Here is a 26,621-nt window from a genome sequence, read left to right as displayed (position 1 = left end):
AATAATATCGAGTCTTCTGTGGCGAAGTGGTTTTTGCATAGAAAACAAAGCGGTCTGTTGAAGAGGAATAATATCAGTACTTTGTTTAAAACTGTGTGTAAAAAGCTGTCTCTTTATCATTAACAATAAGTTGTAAAACGTGAATGGGGAGTGACAGTCTTCAAGTTTGTGAGAAGATCGCGCCCTGGTAGAATAAAGGCACGAACAGCTTACAGCACCTAGAATTACCAGGCAGTATTTAGAGTAAAACGGTGTGTAACAGCTGCCTTTATGAATGAGAGAAAAAAAAAAAATATATATAAAATAGTAAAACGTAAGGGGAGTGATAGATTTAAATTAATCGTGAAGTGGAGTGCCCCCTGTATAAAGTAAAAGTGAGAAAAGCTTACAGCACCTGGTATTCCCAAGAGGTCTCCCATCCAAGTACTAACCAGACCCTACCCTGCTTGGCTTCCGAGATCGGATGAGATCGGGCGTGTTCAGGGTGGTATGGCCATAAGCGAGACACGCTACCAAAAACAGCCCTTTTGCATTACACGCGTCTATACATGCCAGTTAGTCCCATTGGATCCTACTCCTGTTTTTTTTTTTTTTATCTGACTCACACTGCAGCCCCACCATCCAATCGGCAGCGCCGGACCCACACCAAACATTCACCAAACTACTCAGCCGGCAGCCTACCACAATTATTCCATTCTTTCCGCATCCGCACACTTCCTTCTTTTTAACTCCTTTTCACTACCGCACAGGTTAATCGCCGCACGTCCCCCGCCGGCAAACATTACTCCTTTGCCTACTGCATGCAGGCTTCTCTTAACGACCCTCTGTTATCAACTCCGCTAACAGCCACAAAATCTCCGCCGCACGAAGCCCACTGGTAGCTGCTGAATCACATGCTTCCCCAAAACGTCGCGCTGTCAGAACACTGGGAGCTACACACACCAACAAGTCCATACTGCAGGCTGCAGCCAGAACAATTTTCTACATTCAAACATCGACGGCCTCTTCTCTCTAAAAATTCACCAGACCGCTTCTACCACCAGCAAAGAAGTGTCCATCCCTAATTCCTCTGTGATTCCCACTAACCTAAACATTAAGCTGGCATTGAAGGGTGTGAATTACCCCGGCCAATCTGTTCTTTTAAATACAGCTTTTAGCAAGTTTTGAAAGGAGAAGAGCAGAACTTGCTATGCCAATAATATCGAGTCTTCTGTGGCGAAGTGGTTTTTGCATAGAAAACAAAGCGGTCTGTTGAAGAGGAATAATATCAGTACTTTGTTTAAAACTGTGTGTAAAAAGCTGTCTCTTTATCATTAACAATAAGTTGTAAAACGTGAATGGGGAGTGACAGTCTTCAAGTTTGTGAGAAGATCGCGCCCTGGTGGAATAAAGGCACGAACAGCTTACAGCACCTAGAATTACCAGGAAGTATTTAGAGTAAAACGGTGTGTAAAAGCTGCCTTTATGAATGAGAGAAAAAAATATATATATATAAAATAGTAAAATGGAAGGGGAGTGATAGATTTAAATAAATCGTGAAGTGGAGCGCCCCCTGTATAAAGTAAAAGTGAGAAAAGCTTACAGCACCTGGTATTCCCAGGTGGTCTCCCATCCAAGTACTAACCAGAACCTACCCTCCTTAGCTTCCGAGATCAGACGAGATCAGGCGTGTTCAGGGTGGTATGGCCGTAAGCGAAAGATGCTACCAAAAACAGCCCTTTTGTATTACACGCGTCTATACATGCCAGTTAGTCCCATTGGATCCTACTCCTGCTTTTTTTTTTTTTTATCTGACTCACACTGCAGCACCACCATCCAATCGGCAGCGCCGGACCCACACCAAACATTCACCAAACTACTCAGCCGGCAGCCTACCACAATTATTCCATTCTTTCCGCATCCGCACACTTCCTTCTTTTTAACTCCTTTTCACTACCGCACAGGTTAATCGCCGCACGTCCCCCGCCGGCAAACATTACTCCTTTGCCTACTGCATGCAGGCTTCTCTTAATGACCCTCTGTTATCAACTCCGCTAACAGCCACAAAATCTCCGCCGCACGAAGCCCACTGGTAGCTGCTGAATCACATGCTTCCCCAAAACGTCGTGCTGTCAGAACACTGGGAGCTACACACACCAACAAGTCCATACTGCAGGCTGCAGCCAGAACAATTTTCTACATTCAAACATCGACGGCCTCTTCTCTCTAAAAATTCACCAGACCGCTTCTACCACCAGCAAAGAAGTTTCCATCCCTAATTCCTCTGTGATTCCCACTAACCTAAACATTAAGCTGGCATTGAAGGGTGTGAATTACCCCGGCCAATCTGTTCTTTTAAATACAGCTTTTAGCAAGTTTTGAAAGGAGAAGAGCAGAACTTGCTATGCCAATAATATCGAGTCTTCTGTGGCAAAGTGGTTTTTGCATAGAAAACAAAGCGGTCAGTTGAAGAGGAATAATATCAGTACTTTGTTTAAAACTGTGTGTAAAAAGCTGTCTCTTTATCATTAACAATAAGTTGTAAAACGTGAATGGGGAGTGACAGTCTTCAAGTTTGTGAGAAGATCGCGCCCTGGTGGAATAAAGGCACGGACAGCTTACAGCACCTAGAATTACCAGGAAGTATTTAGAGTAAAACGGTGTGTAAAAGCTGCCTTTATGAATGAGAGAAAAAAATATATATATATAAAATAGTAAAATGGAAGGGGAGTGATAGATTTAAATAAATCGTGAAGTGGAGCGCCCCCTGTATAAAGTAAAAGTGAGAAAAGCTTACAGCACCTGGTATTCCCAGGTGGTCTCCCATCCAAGTACTAACCAGAACCTACCCTCCTTAGCTTCCGAGATCAGACGAGATCAGGCGTGTTCAGGGTGGTATGGCCGTAAGCGAAAGATGCTACCAAAAACAGCCCTTTTGCATTACACGTGTCTATACATGCCAGTTAGTCCCATTGGATCCTACTCCTGGTTTTTTTTTTTTTTTTATCTGACTCACACTGCAGCACCACCATCCAATCGGCAGCGCCGGACCCACACCAAACATTCACCAAACTACTCAGCCGGCAGCCTACCACAATTATTCCATTCTTTCCGCATCCGCACACTTCCTTCTTTTTAACTCCTTTTCACTACCGCACAGGTTTATCGCCGCACGTCCCCCGCCGGCAAACATTACTCCTTTGCCTACTGCATGCAGGCTTCTCTTAATGACCCTCTGTTATCAACTCCGCTAACAGCCACAAAATCTCCGCCGCACGAAGCCCACTGGTAGCTGCTGAATCACATGCTTCCCCAAAACGTCGCGCTGTCAGAACACTGGGAGCTACACACACCAACAAGTCCATACTGCAGGCTGCAGCCAGACCTATTTTCTACATTCAAACATCGACGGCCTCTTCTCTCTAAAAATTCACCAGACCGCTTCTACCACCAGCAAAGAAGTTTCCATCCCTAATTCCTCTGTGATTCCCACTAACCTAAACATTAAGCTGGCATTGAAGGGTGTGAATTACCCCGGCCAATCTGTTCTTTTAAATACAGCTTTTAGCCAGTTTTGAAAGGAGAAGAGCAGAACTTGCTATGCCAATAATATCGAGTCTTCTGTGGCGAAGTGGTTTTTGCATAGAAAACAAAGCGGTCAGTTGAAGAGGAATAATATCAGTACTTTGTTTAAAACTGTGTGTAAAAAGCTGTCTCTTTATCATTAACAATAAGTTGTAAAACGTGAATGGGGAGTGACAGTCTTCAAGTTTGTGAGAAGATCGCGCCCTGGTGGAATAAAGGCACGGACAGCTTACAGCACCTAGAATTACCAGGAAGTATTTAGAGTAAAACGGTGTGTAAAAGCTGCCTTTATGAATGAGAGAAAAAAAATATATATATAAAATAGTAAAATGGAAGGGGAGTGATAGATTTAAATAAATCGTGAAGTGGAGCGCCCCCTGTATAAAGTAAAAGTGAGAAAAGCTTACAGCACCTGGTATTCCCAGGTGGTCTCCCATCCAAGTACTAACCAGAACCTACCCTCCTTAGCTTCCGAGATCAGACGAGATCGGGCGTGTTCAGGGTGGTATGGCCTTAAGCAAAAGATGCTACCAAAAAAAGCCCTTTTGCATTACACGCGTCTATACATGCCAGTTAGTCCCATTGGATCCTACTCCTGCTTTTTTTTTTTTTTTATCTGACTCACACTGCAGCACCACCATCCAATCGGCAGCGCCGGACCCACACCAAACATTCACCAAACTACTCAGCCGGCAGCCTACCACAATTATTCCATTCTTTCCGCATCCGCACACTTCCTTCTTTTTAACTCCTTTTCACTACCGCACAGGTTAATCGCCGCACGTCCCCCGCCGGCAAACATTACTCCTTTGCCTACTGCATGTAGGCTTCTCTTAACGACCCTCTGTTATCAACTCCGCTAACAGCCACAAAATCTCCGCCGCACGAAGCCCACTGGTAGCTGCTGAATCACATGCTTCCCCAAAACGTCGCGCTGTCAGAACACTGGGAGCTACACACACCAACAAGTCCATACTGCAGGCTGCAGCCAGAACAATTTTCTACATTCAAACATCGACGGCCTCTTCTCTCTAAAAATTTACCAGACCGCTTCTAGCACCAGCAAAGAAGTTTCCATCCCTAATTCCTCTGTGATTCCAACTAACCTAAACATTAAGCTGGCATTGAAGGGTGTGAATTACCCCGGCCAATCTGTTCTTTTAAATACAGCTTTTAGCAAGTTTTGAAAGGAGAAGAGCAGAACTTGCTATGCCAATATTATCGAGTCTTCTGTGGCGAAGTGGTTTTTGCATAGAAAACAAAGCGGTCTGTTGAAGAGGAATAATATCAGTACTTTGTTTAAAACTGTGTGTAAAAAGCTGTCTCTTTATCATTAACAATAAGTTGTAAAACGTGAATTGGGAGTGACAGTCTTCAAGTTTGTGAGAAGATCGCGCCCTGGTGGAATAAAGGCACGAACAGCTTACAGCACCTAGAATTACCAGGAAGTATTTAGAGTAAAACGGTTTCTAAAAGCTGCCTTTATGAATGAGAGAAAAAAAAAAATATATATATATAAAATAGTAAAATGGAAGGGGAGTGATAGATTTAAATTAATCGTGAAGTGGAGCGCCCCCTGTATAAAGTAAAAGTGAGAAAAGCTTACAGCACCTGGTATTCCCAAGAGGTCTCCCATCCAAGTACTAACCAGACCCTACCCTGCTTGGCTTCCGAGATCGGATGAGATCGGGCGTGTTCAGGGTGGTATGGCCATAAGCGAGACACGCTACCAAAAACAGCCCTTTTGCATTACACGCGTCTATACATGCCAGTTAGTCCCATTGGATCCTACTCCTGTTTTTTTTTTTTTTATCTGACTCACACTGCAGCCCCACCATCCAATCGGCAGCGCCGGACCCACACCAAACATTCACCAAACTACTCAGCCGGCAGCCTACCACAATTATTCCATTCTTTCCGCATCCGCACACTTCCTTCTTTTTAACTCCTTTTCACTACCGCACAGGTTAATCGCCGCACGTCCCCCGCCGGCAAACATTACTCCTTTGCCTACTGCATGCAGGCTTCTCTTAACGACCCTCTGTTATCAACTCCGCTAACAGCCACAAAATCTCCGCCGCACGAAGCCCACTGGTAGCTGCTGAATCACATGCTTCCCCAAAACGTCGCGCTGTCAGAACACTGGGAGCTACACACACCAACAAGTCCATACTGCAGGCTGCAGCCAGAACAATTTTCTACATTCAAACATCGACGGCCTCTTCTCTCTAAAAATTCACCAGACCGCTTCTACCACCAGCAAAGAAGTGTCCATCCCTAATTCCTCTGTGATTCCCACTAACCTAAACATTAAGCTGGCATTGAAGGGTGTGAATTACCCCGGCCAATCTGTTCTTTTAAATACAGCTTTTAGCAAGTTTTGAAAGGAGAAGAGCAGAACTTGCTATGCCAATAATATCGAGTCTTCTGTGGCGAAGTGGTTTTTGCATAGAAAACAAAGCGGTCTGTTGAAGAGGAATAATATCAGTACTTTGTTTAAAACTGTGTGTAAAAAGCTGTCTCTTTATCATTAACAATAAGTTGTAAAACGTGAATGGGGAGTGACAGTCTTCAAGTTTGTGAGAAGATCGCGCCCTGGTGGAATAAAGGCACGAACAGCTTACAGCACCTAGAATTACCAGGAAGTATTTAGAGTAAAACGGTTTCTAAAAGCTGCCTTTAGGAATGAGAAAAAAAAAAAAATATATATATATATATATAAAATAGTAAAATGGAAGGGGAGTGATAGATTTAAATTAATCGTGAAGTGGAGCGCCCCCTGTATAAAGTAAAAGTGAGAAAAGCTTACAGCACCTGGTATTCCCAGGTGGTCTCCCATCAAAGTACTAACCAGACCCTACCCTGCTTGGCTTCCGAGATCAGACGAGATCAGGCGTGTTCAGGGTGGTATGGCCATAAGCGAGAGATGCTACCAAAAACAGCCCTTTTGCATTACACGCGTCTATACATGCCAGTTAGTCCCATTGGATCCTACTCCTGTTTTTTTTTTTTTTTTATCTGACTCACACTGCAGCCCCACCATCCAATCGGCAGCGCCGGACCCACACCAAACATTCACCAAACTACTCAGCCGGCAGCCTACCACAATTATTCCATTCTTTCCGCATCCGCACACTTCCTTCTTTTTAACTCCTTTTCACTACCGCAGAGGTTAATCGCCGCACGTCCCCCGACGGCAAACATTACTCCTTTGCCTACCTCATGCAGGCTTCTCTTAACGACCCTCTGTTATCAACTCCGCTAACAGCCACAAAATCTCCGCCGCACGAAGCCCACTGGTAGCTGCTGAATCACATGCTTCCCCAAAACGTCGCGCTGTCAGAACACTGGGAGCTACACACACCAACAAGTCCATACTGCAGGCTGCAGCCAGACCTATTTTCTACATTCAAACATCGACGGCCTCTTCTCTCTAAAAATTCACCAGACCGCTTCTACCACCAGCAAAGAAGTTTCCATCCCTAATTCCTCTGTGATTCCCACTAACCTAAACATTAAGCTGGCATTGAAGGGTGTGAATTACCCCGGCCAATCTGTTCTTTTAAATACAGCTTTTAGCAAGTTTTGAAAGGAGAAGAGCAGAACTTGCTATGCCAATAATATCGAGTCTTCTGTGGCAAAGTGGTTTTTGCATAGAAAACAAAGCGGTCAGTTGAAGAGGAATAATATCAGTACTTTGTTTAAAACTGTGTGTAAAAAGCTGTCTCTTTATCATTAACAATAAGTTGTAAAACGTGAATGGGGAGTGACAGTCTTCAAGTTTGTGAGAAGATCGCGCCCTGGTGGAATAAAGGCACGGACAGCTTACAGCACCTAGAATTACCAGGAAGTATTTAGAGTAAAACGGTGTGTAAAAGCTGCCTTTATGAATGAGAGAAAAAAATATATATATATAAAATAGTAAAATGGAAGGGGAGTGATAGATTTAAATAAATCGTGAAGTGGAGCGCCCCCTGTATAAAGTAAAAGTGAGAAAAGCTTACAGCACCTGGTATTCCCAGGTGGTCTCCCATCCAAGTACTAACCAGAACCTACCCTCCTTAGCTTCCGAGATCAGACGAGATCAGGCGTGTTCAGGGTGGTATGGCCGTAAGCGAAAGATGCTACCAAAAACAGCCCTTTTGTATTACACGCGTCTATACATGCCAGTTAGTCCCATTGGATCCTACTCCTGCTTTTTTTTTTTTTTATCTGACTCACACTGCAGCACCACCATCCAATCGGCAGCGCCGGACCCACACCAAACATTCACCAAACTACTCAGCCGGCAGCCTACCACAATTATTCCATTCTTTCCGCATCCGCACACTTCCTCCTTTTTAACTCCTTTTCACTACCGCACAGGTTAATCGCCGCACGTCCCCCGCCGGCAAACATTACTCCTTTGCCTACTGCATGCAGGCTTCTCTTAACGACCCTCTGTTATCAACTCCGCTAACAGCCACAAAATCTCCGCCGCACGAAGCCCACTGGTAGCTGCTGAATCACATGCTTCCCCAAAACGTCGCGCTGTCAGAACACTGGGAGCTACACACACCAACAAGTCCATACTGCAGGCTGCAGCCAGAACAATTTTCTACATTCAAACATCGACGGCCTCTTCTCTCTAAAAATTCACCAGACCGCTTCTACCACCAGCAAAGAAGTTTCCATCCCTAATTCCTCTGTGATTCCCACTAACCTAAACATTAAGCTGGCATTGAAGGGTGTGAATTACCCCGGCCAATCTGTTCTTTTAAATACAGCTTTTAGCAAGTTTTGAAAGGAGAAGAGCAGAACTTGCTATGCCAATAATATTGAATCTTCTGTGGCGAAGTGGTTTTTGCATAGAAAACAAAGCGGTCAGTTGAAGAGGAAAAATATCAGTACTTTGTTTAAAACTGTGTGTAAAAAGCTGTCTCTTTATCATTAACAATAAGTTGTAAAACGTGAATGGGGAGAAACAGTCTTCAAGTTTGTGAGAAGATCGCGCCCTGGTGGAATAAAGGCACGAACAGCTTACAGCACCTAGAATTACCAGGAAGTATTTGGAGTAAAACGGTGTGTAAAAGCTGCCTTTATGAATGAGAGAAATATATATATATATATAAAATAGTAAAATGGAAAGGGAGTAATAGATTTAAATTAATCGTGAAGTGGAGCGCCCCCTGTATAAAGTAAAAGTGAGAAAAGCTTACAGCACCTTGTATTCCCAGGAGGTCTCCCATCCAAGTACTAACCAGACCCTACCCTGCTTGGCTTCCAAGATCGGATGAGATCGGGTGTGTTCAGGGTGGTATGGCCATAAGCGAGAGACGCGACCAAAAACAGCCCTTTTGCATTACACGCGTCTATACATGCCAGTTAGTCCCATTGGATCCTACTCCTGGTTTTTTTTTTTTTTATCTGACTCACACTGCAGCACCACCATCCAATCGGCAGCGCCGGACCCACACCAAACATTCACCAAACTACTCAGCCGGCAGCCTACCACAATTATTCCATTCTTTCCGCATCCGCACACTTCCTTCTTTTTAACTCCTTTTCACTACCGCACAGGTTAATCGCCGCACGTCCCCCGCCGGCAAACATTACTCCTTTGCCTACTGCATGCAGGCTTCTCTTAACGACCCTCTGTTATCAACTCCGCTAACAGCCACAAAATCTCCGCCGCACGAAGCCCACTGGTAGCTGCTGAATCACATGCTTCCCCAAAATGTCACGCTGTCAGAACACTGGGAGCTACACACGCCAACAAGTCCATACCGCAGGCTGCAGCCAGAACAATTTTCTACATTCAAACATCGACGGCCTCTTCTCTCTAAAAATTCACCAGACCGCTTCTACCACCAGCAAAGAAGTTTCCATCCCTAATTCCTCTGTGATTCCCACTAACCTAAACATTAAGCTGGCATTGAAGGGTGTGAATTACCCCGGCCAATCTGTTCTTTTAAATACAGCTTTTAGCAAGTTTTGAAAGGAGAAGAGCAGAACTTGCTATGCCAATAATATCGAGTCTTATGTGGCGAAGTGCTTTTTGCATAGAAAACAAAGCGGTCAGTTGAAGAGGAATAATATCAGTACTTTGTTTAAAACTGTGTGTAAAAAGCTGTCTCTTTATCATTAACAATAAGTTGTAAAACGTGAATGGGGAGTGACAGTCTTCAAGTTTGTGAGAAGATCGCGCCCTGGTGGAATAAAGGCACGGACAGCTTACAGCACCTAGAATTACCAGGAAGTATTTAGAGTAAAACGGTGTGTAAAAGCTGCCTTTATGAATGAGAGAAAAAAATATATATATATAAAATAGTAAAATGGAAGGGGAGTGATAGATTTAAATAAATCGTGAAGTGGAGCGCCCCCTGTATAAAGTAAAAGTGAGAAAAGCTTACAGCACCTGGTATTCCCAGGTGGTCTCCCATCCAAGTACTAACCCGAACCTACCCTCCTTAGCTTCCGAGATCAGACGAGATCAGGCGTGTTCAGGGTGGTATGGCCGTAAGCGAAAGACGCTACCAAAAACAGCCCTTTTGCATTACACGTGTCTATACATGCCAGTTAGTCCCATTGGATCCTACTCCTGGTTTTTTTTTTTTTTTTATCTGACTCACACTGCAGCACCACCATCCAATCGGCAGCGCCGGACCCACACCAAACATTCACCAAACTACTCAGCCGGCAGCCTACCACAATTATTCCATTCTTTCCGCATCCGCACACTTCCTTCTTTTTAACTCCTTTTCACTACCGCACAGGTTAATCGCCGCACGTCCCCCGCCGGCAAACATTACTCCTTTGCCTACTGCATGCAGGCTTCTCTTAATGACCCTCTGTTATCAACTCCGCTAACAGCCACAAAATCTCCGCCGCACGAAGCCCACTGGTAGCTGCTGAATCACATGCTTCCCCAAAACGTCGCGCTGTCAGAACACTGGGAGCTACACACACCAACAAGTCCATACTGCAGGCTGCAGCCAGAACAATTTTCTACATTCAAACATCGACGGCCTCTTCTCTCTAAAAATTCACCAGACCGCTTCTACCACCAGCAAAGAAGTTTCCATCCCTAATTCCTCTGTGATTCCCACTAACCTAAACATTAAGCTGGCATTGAAGGGTGTGAATTACCCCGGCCAATCTGTTCTTTTAAATACAGCTTTTAGCAAGTTTTGAAAGGAGAAGAGCAGAACTTGCTATGCCAATAATATCGAGTCTTCTGTGGCGAAGTGGTTTTTGCATAGAAAACAAAGCGGTCAGTTGAAGAGGAAAAATATCAGTACTTTGTTTAAAACTGTGTGTAAAAAGCTGTCTCTTTATCATTAACAATAAGTTGTAAAACGTGAATGGGGAGAAACAGTCTTCAAGTTTGTGAGAAGATCGCGCCCTGGTGGAATAAAGGCACGAACAGCTTACAGCACCTAGAATTACCAGGAAGTATTTGGAGTAAAACGGTGTGTAAAAGCTGCCTTTATGAATGAGAGTAAAATATATATATATATAAAATAGTAAAATGGAAGGGGAGTGATAGATTTAAATTAATCGTGAAGTGGAGCGCCCCCTGTATAAAGTAAAAGTGAGAAAAGCTTACAGCACCTGGTATTCCCAGGAGGTCTCCCATCCAAGTACTAACCAGACCCTACCCTGCTTGGCTTCCAAGATCGGATGAGATCGGGTGTGTTCAGGGTGGTATGGCCATAAGCGAGAGACGCGACCAAAAACAGCCCTTTTGTATTACACGCGTCTATACATGCCAGTTAGTCCCATTGGATCCTACTCCTGCTTTTTTTTTTTTTTATCTGACTCACACTGCAGCACCACCATCCAATCGGCAGCGCCGGACCCACACCAAACATTCACCAAACTACTCAGCCGGCAGCCTACCACAATTATTAGATTCTTTCCGCATCCGCACACTTCCTCCTTTTTAACTCCTTTTCACTACCGCACAGGTTAATCGCCGCACGTCCCCCGCCGGCAAACATTACTCCTTTGCCTACTGCATGCAGGCTTCTCTTAACGACCCTCTGTTATCAACTCCGCTAACAGCCACAAAATCTCCGCCGCACGAAGCCCACTGGTAGCTGCTGAATCACATGCTTCCCCAAAACGTCGCGCTGTCAGAACACTGGGAGCTACACACACCAACAAGTCCATACTGCAGGCTGCAGCCAGAACAATTTTCTACATTCAAACATCGACGGCCTCTTCTCTCTAAAAATTCACCAGACCGCTTCTACCACCAGCAAAGAAGTTTCCATCCCTAATTCCTCTGTGATTCCCACTAACCTAAACATTAAGCTGGCATTGAAGGGTGTGAATTACCCCGGCCAATCTGTTCTTTTAAATACAGCTTTTAGCAAGTTTTGAAAGGAGAAGAGCAGAACTTGCTATGCCAATAATATTGAGTCTTCTGTGGCGAAGTGGTTTTTGCATAGAAAACAAAGCGGTCAGTTGAAGAGGAAAAATATCAGTACTTTGTTTAAAACTGTGTGTAAAAAGCTGTCTCTTTATCATTAACAATAAGTTGTAAAACGTGAATGGGGAGAAACAGTCTTCAAGTTTGTGAGAAGATCGCGCCCTGGTGGAATAAAGGCACGAACAGCTTACAGCACCTAGAATTACCAGGAAGTATTTGGAGTAAAACGGTGTGTAAAAGCTGCCTTTATGAATGAGAGAAATATATATATATATATAAAATAGTAAAATGGAAAGGGAGTGATAGATTTAAATTAATCGTGAAGTGGAGCGCCCCCTGTATAAAGTAAAAGTGAGAAAAGCTTACAGCACCTTGTATTCCCAGGAGGTCTCCCATCCAAGTACTAACCAGACCCTACCCTGCTTGGCTTCCAAGATCGGATGAGATCGGGTGTGTTCAGGGTGGTATGGCCATAAGCGAGAGACGCGACCAAAAACAGCCCTTTTGCATTACACGCGTCTATACATGCCAGTTAGTCCCATTGGATCCTACTCCTGGTTTTTTTTTTTTTTATCTGACTCACACTGCAGCACCACCATCCAATCGGCAGCGCCGGACCCACACCAAACATTCACCAAACTACTCAGCCGGCAGCCTACCACAATTATTCCATTCTTTCCGCATCCGCACACTTCCTTCTTTTTAACTCCTTTTCACTACCGCACAGGTTAATCGCCGCACGTCCCCCGCCGGCAAACATTACTCCTTTGCCTACTGCATGCAGGCTTCTCTTAACGACCCTCTGTTATCAACTCCGCTAACAGCCACAAAATCTCCGCCGCACGAAGCCCACTGGTAGCTGCTGAATCACATGCTTCCCCAAAATGTCACGCTGTCAGAACACTGGGAGCTACACACGCCAACAAGTCCATACCGCAGGCTGCAGCCAGAACAATTTTCTACATTCAAACATCGACGGCCTCTTCTCTCTAAAAATTCACCAGATCGCTTCTACCACCAGCAAAGAAGTTTCCATCCCTAATTCCTCTGTGATTCCCACTAACCTAAACATTAAGCTGGCATTGAAGGGTGTGAATTACCCCGGCCAATCTGTTCTTTTAAATACAGCTTTTAGCAAGTTTTGAAAGGAGAAGAGCAGAACTTGCTATGCCAATAATATCGAGTCTTATGTGGCGAAGTGCTTTTTGCATAGAAAACAAAGCGGTCAGTTGAAGAGGAATAATATCAGTACTTTGTTTAAAACTGTGTGTAAAAAGCTGTCTCTTTATCATTAACAATAAGTTGTAAAACGTGAATGGGGAGTGACAGTCTTCAAGTTTGTGAGAAGATCGCGCCCTGGTGGAATAAAGGCACGGACAGCTTACAGCACCTAGAATTACCAGGAAGTATTTAGAGTAAAACGGTGTGTAAAAGCTGCCTTTATGAATGAGAGAAAAAAATATATATATATAAAATAGTAAAATGGAAGGGGAGTGATAGATTTAAATAAATCGTGAAGTGGAGCGCCCCCTGTATAAAGTAAAAGTGAGAAAAGCTTACAGCACCTGGTATTCCCAGGTGGTCTCCCATCCAAGTACTAACCCGAACCTACCCTCCTTAGCTTCCGAGATCAGACGAGATCAGGCGTGTTCAGGGTGGTATGGCCGTAAGCGAAAGACGCTACCAAAAACAGCCCTTTTGCATTACACGTGTCTATACATGCCAGTTAGTCCCATTGGATCCTACTCCTGGTTTTTTTTTTTTTTTATCTGACTCACACTGCAGCACCACCATCCAATCGGCAGCGCCGGACCCACACCAAACATTCACCAAACTACTCAGCCGGCAGCCTACCACAATTATTCCATTCTTTCCGCATCCGCACACTTCCTTCTTTTTAACTCCTTTTCACTACCGCACAGGTTAATCGCCGCACGTCCCCCGCCGGCAAACATTACTCCTTTGCCTACTGCATGCAGGCTTCTCTTAATGACCCTCTGTTATCAACTCCGCTAACAGCCACAAAATCTCCGCCGCACGAAGCCCACTGGTAGCTGCTGAATCACATGCTTCCCCAAAACGTCGCGCTGTCAGAACACTGGGAGCTACACACACCAACAAGTCCATACTGCAGGCTGCAGCCAGAACAATTTTCTACATTCAAACATCGACGGCCTCTTCTCTCTAAAAATTCACCAGACCGCTTCTACCACCAGCAAAGAAGTTTCCATCCCTAATTCCTCTGTGATTCCCACTAACCTAAACATTAAGCTGGCATTGAAGGGTGTGAATTACCCCGGCCAATCTGTTCTTTTAAATACAGCTTTTAGCAAGTTTTGAAAGGAGAAGAGCAGAACTTGCTATGCCAATAATATCGAGTCTTCTGTGGCGAAGTGGTTTTTGCATAGAAAACAAAGCGGTCAGTTGAAGAGGAAAAATATCAGTACTTTGTTTAAAACTGTGTGTAAAAAGCTGTCTCTTTATCATTAACAATAAGTTGTAAAACGTGAATGGGGAGAAACAGTCTTCAAGTTTGTGAGAAGATCGCGCCCTGGTGGAATAAAGGCACGAACAGCTTACAGCACCTAGAATTACCAGGAAGTATTTGGAGTAAAACGGTGTGTAAAAGCTGCCTTTATGAATGAGAGTAAAATATATATATATATAAAATAGTAAAATGGAAGGGGAGTGATAGATTTAAATTAATCGTGAAGTGGAGCGCCCCCTGTATAAAGTAAAAGTGAGAAAAGCTTACAGCACCTGGTATTCCCAGGAGGTCTCCCATCCAAGTACTAACCAGACCCTACCCTGCTTGGCTTCCAAGATCGGATGAGATCGGGTGTGTTCAGGGTGGTATGGCCATAAGCGAGAGACGCGACCAAAAACAGCCCTTTTGCATTACACGCGTCTATACATGCCAGTTAGTCCCATTGGATCCTACTCCTGGTTTTTTTTTTTTTTATCTGACTCACACTGCAGCACCACCATCCAATCGGCAGCGCCGGACCCACACCAAACATTCACCAAACTACTCAGCCGGCAGCCTACCACAATTATTCCATTCTTTCCGCATCCGCACACTTCCTCCTTTTTAACTCCTTTTCACTACCGCACAGGTTAATCGCCGCACGTCCCCCGCCGGCAAACATTACTCCTTTGCCTACTGCATGCAGGCTTCTCTTAACGACCCTCTGTTATCAACTCCGCTAACAGCCACAAAATCTCCGCCGCACGAAACCCACTGGTAGCTGCTGAATCACATGCTTCCCCAAAACGTCGCGCTGTCAGAACACTGGGAGCTACACACACCAACAAGTCCATACTGCAGGCTGCAGCCAGAACAATTTTCTACATTCAAACATCGACGGCCTCTTCTCTCTAAAAATTCACCAGACCGCTTCTACCACCAGCAAAGAAGTTTCCATCCCTAATTCCTCTGTGATTCCCACTAACCTAAACATTAAGCTGGCATTGAAGGGTGTGAATTACCCCGGCCAATCTCTTCTTTTAAATACAGCTTTTAGCAAGTTTTGAAAGGAGAAGAGCAGAACTTGCTATGCCAATAATATCGAGTCTTCTGTGGCGAAGTGGTTTTTGCATAGAAAACAAAGCGGTCAGTTGAAGAGGAATAATATCAGTACTTTGTTTAAAACTGTGTGTAAAAAGCTGTCTCTTTATCATTAACAATAAGTTGTAAAACGTGAATGGGGAGTGACAGTCTTCAAGTTTGTGAGAAGATCGCGCCCTGGTGGAATAAAGGCACGAACAGCTTACAGCACCTAGAATTACCAGGAAGTATTTAGAGTAAAACGGTGTGTAAAAGCTGCCTTTATGAATGAGAGAAAAATATATATATATATAAAATAGTAAAATGGAAGGGGAGTGATAGATTTAAATTAATCGTGAAGTGGAGCGCCCCCTGTATAAAGTAAAAGTGAGAAAAGCTTACAGCACCTGGTATTCCCAGGAGGTCTCCCATCCAAGTACTGACCAGACCCTACCCTGCTTGGCTTCCGAGATCGAATGAGATCGGGTGTGTTCAGGGTGGTATGGCCGTAAGCGAGAGACGTGACCAAAAACAGCCCTTTTGCATTACACGCGTCTATACATGCCAGTTAGTCCCATTGGATCCTACTCCTGGTTTTTTTTTTTTTTATCTGACTCACACTGCAGCACCACCATCCAATCGGCAGCACCGGACCCACACCAAACATTCACCAAACTACTCAGCCGGCAGCCTACCACAATTATTCCATTCTTTCCGCATCCGCACACTTCCTTCTTTTTAACTCCTTTTCACTACCGCACAGGTTAATCGCCGCACGTCCCCCGCCGGCAAACATTACTCCTTTGCCTACTGCATGCAGGCTTCTCTTAATGACCCTCTGTTATCAACTCCGCTAACAGCCACAAAATCTCCGCCGCACGAAGCCCACTGGTAGCTGCTGAATCACATGCTTCCCCAAAACGTCGCGCTGTCAGAACACTGGGAGCTACACACACCAACAAGTCCATACTGCAGGCTGCAGCCAGAACAATTTTCTACATTCAAACATCGACGGCCTCTTCTCTCTAAAAATTCACCAGACCGCTTCTACCACCAGCAAAGAAGTTTCCATCCCTAATTCCTCTGTGATTCCCACTAACCTAAACATTAAGCTGGCATTGAAGGGTGTGAATTACCCCGGCCAATCTGTTCTTTTAAATACAGCTTTTAGCAAGTTTTGAAAGGAGAAGAGCAGAACTTGCTATGCCAATAATATTGAGTCTTCTGTGGCGAAGTGGTTTTTGCATAGAAAACAAAGCGGTCAGTTGAAGAGGAAAAATATCAGTACTTTGTTTAAAACTGTGTGTAAAAAGCTGTCTCTTTATCATTAACAATAAGTTGTAAAACGTGAATGGGGAGAAACAGTCTTCAAGTTTGTGAGAAGATCGCGCCCTGGTGGAATAAAGGCACGAACAGCTTACAGCACCTAGAATTACCAGGAAGTATTTGGAGTAAAACGGTGTGTAAAAGCTGCCTTTATGAATGAGAGAAAAATATATATATATATAAAATAGTAAAATGGAAAGGGAGTGATAGATTTAAATTAATCGTGAAGTGGAGCGCCCCCTGTATAAAGTAAAAGTGAGAAAAGCTTACAGCACCTGGTATTCCCAGGAGGTCTCCCATCCAAGTACTAACCAGACCCTACCCTGCTTGGCTTCCAAGATCGGATGAGATCGGGTGTGTTCAGGGTGGTATGGCCATAAGCGAGAGACGCGACCAAAAACAGCCCTTTTGCATTACACGCGTCTATACATGCCAGTTAGTCCCATTGGATCCTACTCCTGGTTTTTTTTTTTTTTATCTGACTCACACTGCAGCACCACCATCCAATCGGCAGCGCCGGACCCACACCAAACATTCACCAAACTACTCAGCCGGCAGCCTACCACAATTATTCCATTCTTTCCGCATCCGCACACTTCCTCCTTTTTAACTCCTTTTCACTACCGCACAGGTTAATCGCCGCACGTCCCCCGCCGGCAAACATTACTCCTTTGCCTACTGCATGCAGGCTTCTCTTAACGACCCTCTGTTATCAACTCCGCTAACAGCCACAAAATCTCCGCCGCACGAAGCCCACTGGTAGCTGCTGAATCACATGCTTCCCCAAAACGTCGCGCTGTCAGAACACTGGGAGCTACACACACCAACAAGTCCATACTGCAGGCTGCAGCCAGAACAATTTTCTACATTCAAACATCGACGGCCTCTTCTCTCTAAAAATTCACCAGACCGCTTCTACCACCAGCAAAGAAGTTTCCATCCCTAATTCCTCTGTGATTCCCACTAACCTAAACATTAAGCTGGCATTGAAGGGTGTGAATTACCCCGGCCAATCTGTTCTTTTAAATACAGCTTTTAGCAAGTTTTGAAAGGAGAAGAGCAGAACTTGCTATGCCAATAATATTGAGTCTTCTGTGGCGAAGTGGTTTTTGCATAGAAAACAAAGCGGTCAGTTGAAGAGGAAAAATATCAGTACTTTGTTTAAAACTGTGTGTAAAAAGCTGTCTCTTTATCATTAACAATAAGTTGTAAAACGTGAATGGGGAGAAACAGTCTTCAAGTTTGTGAGAAGATCGCGCCCTGGTGGAATAAAGGCACGAACAGCTTACAGCACCTAGAATTACCAGGAAGTATTTGGAGTAAAACGGTGTGTAAAAGCTGCCTTTATGAATGAGAGAAAAATATATATATATATAAAATAGTAAAATGGAAAGGGAGTGATAGATTTAAATTAATCGTGAAGTGGAGCGCCCCCTGTATAAAGTAAAAGTGAGAAAAGCTTACAGCACCTTGTATTCCCAGGAGGTCTCCCATCCAAGAACTAACCAGACCCTACCCTGCTTGGCTTCCAAGATCGGATGAGATCGGGTGTGTTCAGGGTGGTATGGCCATAAGCGAGAGACGCGACCAAAAACAGCCCTTTTGCATTACACGCGTCTATACATGCCAGTTAGTCCCATTGGATCCTACTCCTGGTTTTTTTTTTTTTATCTGACTCACACTGCAGCACCACCATCCAATCGGCAGCGCCGGACCCACACCAAACATTCACCAAACTACTCAGCCGGCAGCCTACCACAATTATTCCATTCTTTCCGCATCCGCACACTTCCTTCTTTTTAACTCCTTTTCACTACCGCACAGGTTAATCGCCGCACGTCCCCCGCCGGCAAACATTACTCCTTTGCCTACTGCATGCAGGCTTCTCTTAACGACCCTCTGTTATCAACTCCGCTAACAGCCACAAAATCTCCGCCGCACGAAGCCCACTGGTAGCTGCTGAATCACATGCTTCCCCAAAATGTCACGCTGTCAGAACACTGGGAGCTACACACGCCAACAAGTCCATACCGCAGGCTGCAGCCAGAACAATTTTCTACATTCAAACATCGACGGCGTCTTCTCTCTAAAAATTCACCAGACCGCTTCTACCACCAGCAAAGAAGTTTCCATCCCTAATTCCTCTGTGATTCCCACTAACCTAAACATTAAGCTGGCATTGAAGGGTGTGAATTACCCCGGCCAATCTCTTCTTTTAAATACAGCTTTTAGCAAGTTTTGAAAGGAGAAGAGCAGAACTTGCTATGCCAATAATATCGAGTCTTCTGTGGCGAAGTGGTTTTTGCATAGAAAACAAAGCGGTCAGTTGAAGAGGAATAATATCAGTACTTTGTTTAAAACTGTGTGTAAAAAGCTGTCTCTTTATCATTAACAATAAGTTGTAAAACGTGAATGGGGAGTGACAGTCTTCAAGTTTGTGAGAAGATCGCGCCCTGGTGGAATAAAGGCACGAACAGCTTACAGCACCTAGAATTACCAGGAAGTATTTAGAGTAAAACGGTGTGTAAAAGCTGCCTTTATGAATGAGAGAAAAATATATATATATATAAAATAGTAAAATGGAAGGGGAGTGATAGATTTAAATTAATCGTGAAGTGGAGCGCCCCCTGTATAAAGTAAAAGTGAGAAAAGCTTACAGCACCTGGTATTCCCAGGAGGTCTCCCATCCAAGTACTGACCAGACCCTACCCTGCTTGGCTTCCGAGATCGAATGAGATCGGGTGTGTTCAGGGTGGTATGGCCGTAAGCGAGAGACGTGACCAAAAACAGCCCTTTTGCATTACACGCGTCTATACATGCCAGTTAGTTCCATTGGATCCTACTCCTGGTTTTTTTTTTTTTTTATCTGACTCACACTGCAGCACCACCATCCAATCGGCAGCGCCGGACCCACACCAAACATTCACCAAACTACTCAGCCGGCAGCCTACCACAATTATTCCATTCTTTCCGCATCCGCACACTTCCTTCTTTTTAACTCCTTTTCACTACCGCACAGGTTAATCGCCGCACGTCCCCCGCCGGCAAACATTACTCCTTTGCCTACTGCATGCAGGCTTCTCTTAATGACCCTCTGTTATCAACTCCGCTAACAGCCACAAAATCTCCGCCGCACGAAGCCCACTGGTAGCTGCTGAATCACATGATTCCCCAAAACGTCGCGCTGTCAGAACACTGGGAGCTACACACACCAACAAGTCCATACTGCAGGCTGCAGCCAGAACAATTTTCTACATTCAAACATCGACGGCCTCTTCTCTCTAAAAATTCACCAGACCGCTTCTACCACCAGCAAAGAAGTTTCCATCCCTAATTCCTCTGTGACTCCCACTAACCTAAACATTAAGCTGGCATTGAAGGGTGTGAATTACCCCGGCCAATCTGTTCTTTTAAATACAGCTTTTAGCAAGTTTTGAAAGGAGAAGAGCAGAACTTGCTATGCCAATAATATCGAGTCTTCTGTGGCGAAGTGGTTTTTGCATAGAAAACAAAGCGGTCAGTTGAAGAGGAATAATATCAGTACTTTGTTTAAAACTGTGTGTAAAAAGCTGTCTCTTTATCATTAACAATAAGTTGTAAAACGTGAATGGGGAGTGACAGTCTTCAAGTTTGTGAGAAGATCGCGCCCTGGTGGAATAAAGGCACGAACAGCTTACAGCACCTAGAATTACCAGGAAGTATTTAGAGTAAAACGGTTTCTAAAAGCTGCCTTTATGAATGAGAGAAAAAAAATATATATATATAATATAGTAAAATGGAAGGGGAGTGATAGATTTACATTAATCGTGAAGTGGAGCGCCCCCTGTATAAAGTAAAAGTGAGAAAAGCTTACAGCACCTGGTATTCCCAGGTGGTCTCCCATCCAAGTACTAACCAGACCCTACGCTGCTTAGCTTCCGAGATCAGACGAGATCGGGTGTGTTCAGGGTGGTATGGCCGTAAGCGAGACATGCTACCAAAAACAGCCCTTTTGCATTACACGCCTCTATACATGCCAGTTGGTCCCATTGGATCCTACTAATGTTCTTTTTTTTTTTATCTGACTCACACTGCAGCCCCACCATCCAATCGGCAGCGCCGGACCCACACCAAACATTCACCAAACTACTCAGCCGGCAGCCTACCACAATTATTCCATTCTTTCCGCATCCGCACACTTCCTTCTTTTTAACTCCTTTTCACTACCGCACAGGTTAATCGCCGCACGTCCCCCGCCGGCAAACATTACTCCTTTGCCTACTGCATGCAGGCTTCTCTTAACGACCCTCTGTTATCAACTCCGCTAACAGCCACAAAATCTCCGCCGCACGAAGCCCACTGGTAGCTGCTGAATCACATGCTTCCCCAAAACGTCGCGCTGTCAGAACACTGGGAGCTACACACACCAACAAGTCCATAATGCAGGCTGCAGCCAGAACAATTTTCTACATTCAAACATCGACGGCCTCTTCTCTCTAAAAATTCACCAGACCGCTTCTACCACCAGCAAAGAAGTTTCCATCCCTAATTCCTCTGTGACTCCCACAAACCTAAACATTAAGCTGGCATTGAAGGGTGTGAATTACCCCGTCCAATCTCTTCTTTTAAATACAGCTTTTAGCAAGTTTTGAAAGGAGAAGAGCAGAACTTGCTATGCCAATAATATCGAGTCTTCTGTGGCGAAGTGGTTTTTGCATAGAAAACAAAGCGGTCAGTTGAAGAGGAATAATATCAGTACTTTGTTTAAAACTGTGTGTAAAAAGCTGTCTCTTTATCATTAACAATAAGTTGTAAAACGTGAATGGGGAGTGACAGTCTTCAAGTTTGTGAGAAGATCGCGCCCTGGTGGAATAAAGGCACGAACAGCTTACAGCACCTTGAATTACCAGGAAGTATTTATAGTAAAACGGTTTCTAAAAGCTGCCTTTATGAATGAGAGAAAAAAATATATATATATATAAAATAGTAAAATGGAAGGGGAGTGATAGATTTAAATTAATCGTGAAGTGGAGCGCCCCCTGTATAAAGTAAAAGTGAGAAAAAGTTACAGCACCTGGTATTCCTAGGTGGTCTCCCATCCAAGTACTAACCAGACCCTACCCTGCTTAGCTTCCGAGATCAGACGAGATCAGGCGTGTTCAGGGTGGTATGGCCGTAAGCTAGATATGCTACCAAAAACAGCCCTTTTGCATTACACGCCTCTATACATGCCAGTTGGTCCCATTGGATACTACTAATGTTCTTTTTTTTTTTTTTATCTGACTCACACTGCAGCCCCACCATCCAATCGGCAGCGCCGGACCCACACCAAACATTCACCAAACTACTCAGCCGGCAGCCTACCACAATTATTCCATTCTTTCCGCATCCGCACACTTCCTTCTTTTTAACTCCTTTTCACTACCGCACAGGTTAATCGCCGCACGTCCCCCGCCGGCAAACATTACTCCTTTGCCTACTGCATGCAGGCTTCTCTTAACGACCCTCTGTTATCAACTCCGCTAACAGCCACAAAATCTCCGCCGCACGAAGCCCACTGGTAGCTGCTGAATCACATGCTTCCCCAAAACGTCGCGCTGTCAGAACACTGGGAGCTACACACACCAACAAGTCCATACTGCAGGCTGCAGCCAGAACAATTTTCTACATTCAAACATCGACGGCCTCTTCTCTCTAAAAATTCACCAGACCGCTTCTACCACCAGCAAAGAAGTTTCCATCCCTAATTCCTCTGTGATTCCCACTAACCTAAACATTAAGCTGGCATTGAAGGGTGTGAATTACCCCGGCCAATCTGTTCTTTTAAATACAGCTTTTAGCAAGTTTTGAAAGGAGAAGAGCAGAACTTGCTATGCCAATAATATCGAGTCTTCTGTGGCGAAGTGCTTTTTGCATAGAAAACAAAGCGGTCAGTTGAAGAGGAATAATATCAGTACTTTGTTTAAAACTGTGTGTAAAAAGCTGTCTCTTTATCATTAACAATAAGTTGTAAAACGTGAATGGGGAGTGACAGTCTTCAAGTTTGTGAGAAGATCGCGCCCTGGTGGAATAAAGGCACGAACAGCTTACAGCACCTAGAATTACCAGGAAGTATTTGGAGTAAAACGGTGTGTAAAAGCTGCCTTTATGAATGAGAGAAATATATATATATATATAAAATAGTAAAATGGAAGGGGAGTGATAGATTTAAATTAATCGTGAAGTGGAGCGCCCCCTGTATAAAGTAAAAGTGAGAAAAGCTTACAGCACCTGGTATTCCCAGGAGGTCTCCCATTCAAGTACTAACCAGACCCTACCCTGCTTGGCTTCCGAGATCGGATGAGATCGGGTGTGTTCAGGGTGGTATGGCCATAAGCGAGAGACGCGACCAAAAACAGCCCTTTTGCATTACACGCGTCTATACATGCCAGTTAGTCCCATTGGATCCTACTCCTGGTTTTTTTTTTTTTATCTGACTCACACTGCAGCACCACCATCCAATCGGCAGCGCCGGACCCACACCAAACATTCACCAAACTACTCAGCCGGCAGCCTACCACAATTATTCCATTCTTTCCGCATCCGCACACTTCCTTCTTTTTAACTCCTTTTCACTACCGCACAGGTTAATCGCCGCACGTCCCCCGCCGGCAAACATTACTCCTTTGCCTACTGCATGCAGGCTTCTCTTAACGACCCTCTGTTATCAACTCCGCTAACAGCCACAAAATCTCCGCCGCACGAAGCCCACTGGTAGCTGCTGAATCACATGCTTCCCCAAAACGTCGCGCTGTCAGAACACTGGGAGCTACACACACCAACAAGTCCATACTGCAGGCTGCAGCCAGACCTATTTTCTACATTCAAACATCGACGGCCTCTTCTCTCTAAAAATTCACCAGACCGCTTCTACCACCAGCAAAGAAGTTTCCATCCCTAATTCCTCTGTGATTCCCACTAACCTAAACATTAAGCTGGCATTGAAGGGTGTGAATTACCCCGGCCAATCTGTTCTTTTAAATACAGCTTTTAGCAAGTTTTGAAAGGAGAAGAGCAGAACTTGCTATGCCAATAATATCGAGTCTTCTGTGGCGAAGTGCTTTTTGCATAGAAAACAAAGCGGTCAGTTGAAGAGGAATAATATCAGTACTTTGTTTAAAACTGTGTGTAAAAAGCTGTCTCTTTATCATTAACAATAAGTTGTAAAACGTGAATGGGGAGTGACAGTCTTCAAGTTTGTGAGAAGATCGCGCCCTGGTGGAATAAAGGCACGAACAGCTTACAGCACCTAGAATTACCAGGAAGTATTTAGAGTAAAACGGTGTGTAAAAGCTGCCTTTATGAATGAGAGAAAAATATATATATATATAAAATAGTAAAATGGAAGGGGAGTGATAGATTTAAATTAATCGTGAAGTGGAGCGCCCCCTGTATAAAGTAAAAGTGAGAAAAGCTTACAGCACCTGGTATTCCCAGGAGGTCTCCCATCCAAGTACTAACCAGACCCTACCCTGCTTGGCTTCCGAGATCGGATGAGATCGGGTGTGTTCAGGGTGGTATGGCCATAAGCGAAAGACGCGACCAAAAACAGCCCTTTTGCATTACACGCGTCTATACATGCCAGTTAGTCCCATTGGATCCTACTCCTGGTTTTTTTTTTTTTTATCTGACTCACACTGCAGAACCACCATCCAATCGGCAGCGCCGGACCCACACCAAACATTCACTAAACTACTCAGCCGGCAGCCTACCACAATTATTCCATTCTTTCCGCATCCGCACACTTCCTTCTTTTTAACTCCTTTTCACTACCGCACAGGTTAATCGCCGCACGTCCCCCGCCGGCAAACATTACTCCTTTGCCTACTGCATGCAGGCTTCTCTTAACGACCCTCTGTTATCAACTCTGCTAACAGCCACAAAATCTCCGCCGCACGAAGCCCACTGGTAGCTGCTGAATCACATGCTTCCCCAAAACGTCGCGCTGTCAGAACACTGGGAGCTACACACACCAACAAGTCCATAATGCAGGCTGCAGCCAGAACAATTTTCTACATTCAGACATCGACGGCCTCTTCTCTCTAAAAATTCACCAGACCGCTTCTACCACCAGCAAAGAAGTTTCCATCCCTAATTCCTCTGTGACTCCCACTAACCTAAACATTAAGCTGGCATTGAAGGGTGTGAATTACCCCGTCCAATCTCTTCTTTTAAATACAGCTTTTAGCAAGTTTTGAAAGGAGAAGAGCAGAACTTGCTATGCCAATAATATCGAGTCTTCTGTGGCGAAGTGCTTTTTGCATAGAAAACAAAGCGGTCAGTTGAAGAGGAATAATATCAGTACTTTGTTTAAAACTGTGTGTAAAAAGCTGTCTCTTTATCATTAACAATAAGTTGTAAAACGTGAATGGGGAGTGACAGTCTTCAAGTTTGTGAGAAGATCGCGCCCTGGTGGAATAAAGGCACGAACAGCTTACAGCACCTAGAATTACCAGGAAGTATTTAGAGTAAAACGGTGTGTAAAAGCTGCCTTTATGAATGAGAGAAAAAAATATATATATATAAAATAGTAAAATGGAAGGGGAGTGATAGATTTAAATTAATCGTGAAGTGGAGCGCCCCCTGTATAAAGTAAAAGTGAGAAAAGCTTACAGCACCTGGTATTCCCAGGAGGTCTCCCATCCAAGTACTAACCAGACCCTACCCTGCTTGGCTTCCGAGATCGGATGAGATCGGGTGTGTTCAGGGTGGTATGGCCATAAGCGAAAGACGCGACCAAAAACAGCCCTTTTGCATTACAAGCGTCTATACATGCCAGTTAGTCCCATTGGATCCTACTCCTGGTTTTTTTTTTTTTTATCTGACTCACACTGCAGCACCACCATCCAATCGGCAGCGCCGGACCCACACCAAACATTCACTAAACTACTCAGCCGGCAGCCTACCACAATTATTCCATTCTTTCCGCATCCGCACACTTCCTTCTTTTTAACTCCTTTTCACTACCGCACAGGTTAATCGCCGCACGTCCCCCGCCGGCAAACATTACTCCTTTGCCTACTGCATGCAGGCTTCTCTTAACGACCCTCTGTTATCAACTCTGCTAACAGCCACAAAATCTCCGCCGCACGAAGCCCACTGGTAGCTGCTGAATCACATGCTTCCCCAAAACGTCGCGCTGTCAGAACACTGGGAGCTACACACACCAACAAGTCCATAATGCAGGCTGCAGCCAGAACAATTTTCTACATTCAGACATCGACGGCCTCTTCTCTCTAAAAATTCACCAGACCGCTTCTACCACCAGCAAAGAAGTTTCCATCCCTAATTCCTCTGTGACTCCCACTAACCTAAACATTAAGCTGGCATTGAAGGGTGTGAATTACCCCGTCCAATCTCTTCTTTTAAATACAGCTTTTAGCAAGTTTTGAAAGGAGAAGAGCAGAACTTGCTATGCCAATAATATCGAGTCTTCTGTGGCGAAGTGGTTTTTGCATAGAAAACAAAGCGGTCAGTTGAAGAGGAATAATATCAGTACTTTGTTTAAAACTGTGTGTAAAAAGCTGTCTCTTTATCATTAACAATAAGTTGTAAAACGTGAATGGGGAGTGACAGTCTTCAAGTTTGTGAGAAGATCGCGCCCTGGTGGAATAAAGGCACGAACAGCTTACAGCACCTTGAATTACCAGGAAGTATTTAGAGTAAAACGGTTTCTAAAAGCTGCCTTTATGAATGAGAGAAAAAATATATATATATATATATAAAATAGTAAAATGGAAGGGGAGTGAT

General features: G+C 44.4%; 22 non-coding genes across 22 annotated transcripts; all 22 read right to left on the bottom strand.

The window, feature by feature from the left end:
* Nucleotides 1-382: 382 nt before the first annotated feature.
* LOC125733087 (5S ribosomal RNA) lies at nt 383-501 on the bottom strand. Its single transcript, XR_007392445.1, has one exon. It is a non-coding gene; the product is annotated as a 5S ribosomal RNA (ribosomal RNA).
* A 1,074-nt stretch (nt 502-1,575) lies between these two features.
* LOC125736764 (5S ribosomal RNA) lies at nt 1,576-1,694 on the bottom strand. Its single transcript, XR_007396034.1, has one exon. It is a non-coding gene; the product is annotated as a 5S ribosomal RNA (ribosomal RNA).
* Nucleotides 1,695-2,769: 1,075 nt separating this feature from the next.
* Nucleotides 2,770-2,888, bottom strand: LOC125736763 (5S ribosomal RNA). The gene has a single exon (XR_007396033.1). It is a non-coding gene; the product is annotated as a 5S ribosomal RNA (ribosomal RNA).
* Nucleotides 2,889-3,964: 1,076 nt separating this feature from the next.
* LOC125730810 (5S ribosomal RNA) lies at nt 3,965-4,083 on the bottom strand. The gene has a single exon (XR_007391100.1). It is a non-coding gene; the product is annotated as a 5S ribosomal RNA (ribosomal RNA).
* A 1,080-nt stretch (nt 4,084-5,163) lies between these two features.
* On the bottom strand, nt 5,164-5,282 carry LOC125733086 (5S ribosomal RNA). Its single transcript, XR_007392444.1, has one exon. It is a non-coding gene; the product is annotated as a 5S ribosomal RNA (ribosomal RNA).
* A 1,084-nt stretch (nt 5,283-6,366) lies between these two features.
* On the bottom strand, nt 6,367-6,485 carry LOC125735144 (5S ribosomal RNA). Its single transcript, XR_007394442.1, has one exon. It is a non-coding gene; the product is annotated as a 5S ribosomal RNA (ribosomal RNA).
* Nucleotides 6,486-7,561: 1,076 nt separating this feature from the next.
* Nucleotides 7,562-7,680, bottom strand: LOC125736762 (5S ribosomal RNA). Its single transcript, XR_007396032.1, has one exon. It is a non-coding gene; the product is annotated as a 5S ribosomal RNA (ribosomal RNA).
* Nucleotides 7,681-8,755: 1,075 nt separating this feature from the next.
* Nucleotides 8,756-8,874, bottom strand: LOC125735973 (5S ribosomal RNA). Its single transcript, XR_007395257.1, has one exon. It is a non-coding gene; the product is annotated as a 5S ribosomal RNA (ribosomal RNA).
* A 1,075-nt stretch (nt 8,875-9,949) lies between these two features.
* On the bottom strand, nt 9,950-10,068 carry LOC125736723 (5S ribosomal RNA). Its single transcript, XR_007395996.1, has one exon. It is a non-coding gene; the product is annotated as a 5S ribosomal RNA (ribosomal RNA).
* Nucleotides 10,069-11,145: 1,077 nt separating this feature from the next.
* Nucleotides 11,146-11,264, bottom strand: LOC125733478 (5S ribosomal RNA). The gene has a single exon (XR_007392823.1). It is a non-coding gene; the product is annotated as a 5S ribosomal RNA (ribosomal RNA).
* A 1,075-nt stretch (nt 11,265-12,339) lies between these two features.
* Nucleotides 12,340-12,458, bottom strand: LOC125735972 (5S ribosomal RNA). Its single transcript, XR_007395256.1, has one exon. It is a non-coding gene; the product is annotated as a 5S ribosomal RNA (ribosomal RNA).
* Nucleotides 12,459-13,533: 1,075 nt separating this feature from the next.
* On the bottom strand, nt 13,534-13,652 carry LOC125736722 (5S ribosomal RNA). The gene has a single exon (XR_007395995.1). It is a non-coding gene; the product is annotated as a 5S ribosomal RNA (ribosomal RNA).
* A 1,076-nt stretch (nt 13,653-14,728) lies between these two features.
* On the bottom strand, nt 14,729-14,847 carry LOC125733477 (5S ribosomal RNA). The gene has a single exon (XR_007392822.1). It is a non-coding gene; the product is annotated as a 5S ribosomal RNA (ribosomal RNA).
* A 1,075-nt stretch (nt 14,848-15,922) lies between these two features.
* LOC125732259 (5S ribosomal RNA) lies at nt 15,923-16,041 on the bottom strand. The gene has a single exon (XR_007391708.1). It is a non-coding gene; the product is annotated as a 5S ribosomal RNA (ribosomal RNA).
* A 1,075-nt stretch (nt 16,042-17,116) lies between these two features.
* On the bottom strand, nt 17,117-17,235 carry LOC125733475 (5S ribosomal RNA). Its single transcript, XR_007392820.1, has one exon. It is a non-coding gene; the product is annotated as a 5S ribosomal RNA (ribosomal RNA).
* A 1,075-nt stretch (nt 17,236-18,310) lies between these two features.
* LOC125729218 (5S ribosomal RNA) lies at nt 18,311-18,429 on the bottom strand. Its single transcript, XR_007389681.1, has one exon. It is a non-coding gene; the product is annotated as a 5S ribosomal RNA (ribosomal RNA).
* Nucleotides 18,430-19,503: 1,074 nt separating this feature from the next.
* Nucleotides 19,504-19,622, bottom strand: LOC125732248 (5S ribosomal RNA). The gene has a single exon (XR_007391707.1). It is a non-coding gene; the product is annotated as a 5S ribosomal RNA (ribosomal RNA).
* A 1,077-nt stretch (nt 19,623-20,699) lies between these two features.
* LOC125733374 (5S ribosomal RNA) lies at nt 20,700-20,818 on the bottom strand. Its single transcript, XR_007392719.1, has one exon. It is a non-coding gene; the product is annotated as a 5S ribosomal RNA (ribosomal RNA).
* A 1,076-nt stretch (nt 20,819-21,894) lies between these two features.
* LOC125736720 (5S ribosomal RNA) lies at nt 21,895-22,013 on the bottom strand. The gene has a single exon (XR_007395993.1). It is a non-coding gene; the product is annotated as a 5S ribosomal RNA (ribosomal RNA).
* A 1,077-nt stretch (nt 22,014-23,090) lies between these two features.
* On the bottom strand, nt 23,091-23,209 carry LOC125732542 (5S ribosomal RNA). The gene has a single exon (XR_007391918.1). It is a non-coding gene; the product is annotated as a 5S ribosomal RNA (ribosomal RNA).
* Nucleotides 23,210-24,283: 1,074 nt separating this feature from the next.
* LOC125735130 (5S ribosomal RNA) lies at nt 24,284-24,402 on the bottom strand. Its single transcript, XR_007394429.1, has one exon. It is a non-coding gene; the product is annotated as a 5S ribosomal RNA (ribosomal RNA).
* Nucleotides 24,403-25,477: 1,075 nt separating this feature from the next.
* On the bottom strand, nt 25,478-25,596 carry LOC125735119 (5S ribosomal RNA). Its single transcript, XR_007394418.1, has one exon. It is a non-coding gene; the product is annotated as a 5S ribosomal RNA (ribosomal RNA).
* Between the last annotated feature and the right edge of the window lie 1,025 nt (nt 25,597-26,621).

Source organism: Brienomyrus brachyistius, chromosome 2 (assembly GCF_023856365.1).
Source record: "Brienomyrus brachyistius isolate T26 chromosome 2, BBRACH_0.4, whole genome shotgun sequence".
Lineage (NCBI taxonomy): Eukaryota > Metazoa > Chordata > Actinopteri > Osteoglossiformes > Mormyridae > Brienomyrus > Brienomyrus brachyistius.
The sequence above is the reverse complement of the archived record's forward strand: the minus strand, read 5'-3'. Positions and strand labels throughout refer to the sequence as shown.